At 55.4% G+C, this 2,329-nt stretch overlaps 1 long non-coding RNA gene across 1 annotated transcript; it reads right to left on the bottom strand.

Moving 5' to 3' along the window:
• Positions 1-1,063: 1,063 nt before the first annotated feature.
• LOC113998089 lies at positions 1,064-1,925 on the bottom strand. The gene is made up of 2 exons (XR_003544327.2): positions 1,480-1,925; positions 1,064-1,158 (listed from the first exon to the last, which is right to left on the bottom strand). It is a non-coding gene; the product is annotated as an uncharacterized LOC113998089 (long non-coding RNA).
• Between the last annotated feature and the right edge of the window lie 404 nt (positions 1,926-2,329).

Raw genomic sequence — 2,329 nt, forward strand, 5'->3', positions numbered from 1 at the left:
ATGGAACACGGGCACAGCTCTGGCAGCTGCGATGTCACAGGAGGTCCAGGGCCACTCCGCACTGGGGATGGTGATCATGGAATGATGGAATCCTTGAGTGCTTTGGCTTGGGACAGACCCTACAAATCATCTTGTTCCAACCTGACCAAGTTGCTCAGGGCCACGGCCAAGTGGACCTTGAATGTTGCCAGGGATGGGGCAGCCACAGCCTCTCTGCACAGCCCCTGCCAGGGCCTCACCAGCCTCACAGGAAACAATGTTTTCCTAACATCAAATCTAACCCTCCCCTGTGTCAGTTTGAAGCCCTTGTCCTGTCACTACAGTTGCTGACCAAGAGTCACCCTCTGGCTTCCTTGGAGGCCCCTTCCCAGACGGGAAGGTTTCTCCCAGGTCTCCACACAACCTTCTCTCGTCCAGGCTGAAGAGCCCCAACTTTGCCAGCCTGTGTGCAGAGGGGAGGTGCTCGAGGTCCCTGAGCCCCTTGGTGGCCTGGTGTGGCCTTGCTGCAGCAGTTCCCTGGCCTTGTTGTGTCGGGGACCCCAGAGCTGGAGGCCGCACTGCAGGTGGGGTCTCCTGAGAGCGCAGCAGAGCGGCACAACCCCCCCTGCCCTGCTGCCCCCAGGGCTGGGGATGAGCCCAGGACACGGGGGGGGGGTCTGGCCTGAGAGGGCACATTCTAAGGGCCCATGGAACAACAATAATCTTTCAAACGGATTTACAATAAAACGACAACCTATAAGACATGTGTCCAGAATTTATTGATATTTTCAGAATTTTCTTAATAAAACCAGTACTCTTCTTTATAGAAACGACAGTCTTCTTGATGACAACAGTCTTAATATCAACAAACATCTTCTTATAAAAAACAATTGTCTTCTGAATAAAAATATCTTCTGAATAAAAACAACTATCTTCTAAATAAAACAACTATCTTCTTCGAACAAAACTATCTTCTTATAAAGGAAACTTATCTTCTTAAAAAAACTATTTTCTTAATAAAAAACTTATCTTCTTAATTAAAAATCTATCTGCCTAAATTATTTTCTTTATAAAACCAACAAACTTCTTAAAAATTCAATAATATAAAATGTATTTACAGAACAACATGTAAAACATATGTACAAGTGGCCGATTCCGTGGCCGGCACGTCCGTCAGTCCTGCAAGAAAAGCCAGGGCACGGTCAGTGCAGTCGGGCCCTGCTGGCCGTTCCCTGTGCCCCCAGCCTGGCCCACGCTGGGCCCAGCGGGACTCTGGCGCCAGGCCTGAGCCCGGCTGGGGATGGGAGCCGGGCCCCAGGCGCTGGCACGGGGCTTGTGTGGCCCAAAGCAGGCGCAGGGCAGGCCGGGGCTGGGGGTTGTGCCGCCACAATCCAGGGCACGGGGCACCGTGTCCCTGAGCGGGGCCCCCCAGCCCAGCCCCAGCCTGGCGGCAGGTGACCCGCTGTCCCCGGGGCAGGGCACGGCCAGGACGGGCCTCACCTGCTGCTGAGGCGGGGTGTCCTTATCCCAGGATCATGGCCTCCTCCTTCTCGCCTTCCTCTTCCACGTCCATCTCTTCTTCCTCTTGCGTGTCCACCTCCATCTCCTCTACATCGCCTTTTAGATCTCTCGCCGTGTCCACTTCCGTTGGCTCTTCGCTGTCTCTCTCAGCCTGCAGCAGGGAGAACAACCTCACAGAGGGGGCCTGTCCAACCCCAGCCCCACTGAGCTCCAGCCCACCTGGCCAGTCAGTTGGTGCCCTCCTCCATGGACTGGCACTGGACATTCACTGGGACAAGGCTGCACATCCTGCTGGCATGGATCACAACACCCAGACTGCAGGCAGAGTCAGCACTGACGGATGTTCAAGGGAGCAGGTGGGGACAGTCCAGAGGGAGCAGGGGGAAGGGTACTCTTGGAACCAAAGGTGGTCGGGGCAGAGGGTGCGCTGGGAGCTGCTCAGGGCTGGCTGGCAGCAGGGGAATGGCTGCGTTGTGCTCGTCGCCGGGCCCTGGCAGTTCCACATGGAACACGGGCACAGCTCTGGCAGCTGCGATGTCACAGGAGGTCCAGGGCCACTCCGCACTGGGGATGGGGATCATGGAATGATGGAATCCTTGAGTGCTTTGGCTTGGGACAGACCCTACAAATCATCTTGTTCCAACCTGACCAAGTTGCTCAGGGCCACGGCCAAGTGGACCTTGAATGTTGCCAGGGATGGGGCAGCCACAGCCTCTCTGCACAGCCCCTGTCAGGGCCTCACCAGCCTCACAGGAAACAATGTTTTCCTAACATCAAATCTAACCCTCCCCTGTGTCAGTTTGAAGCCCTTGTCCTGTCACTACAGTTG

The sequence above is a fragment of the Pipra filicauda genome, unplaced genomic scaffold, assembly GCF_003945595.2.
Source record: "Pipra filicauda isolate LSUMZ 115617 unplaced genomic scaffold, ASM394559v2 scaffold561_size491250_pilon, whole genome shotgun sequence".
NCBI classification, from domain to species: Eukaryota; Metazoa; Chordata; class Aves; order Passeriformes; family Pipridae; genus Pipra; species Pipra filicauda.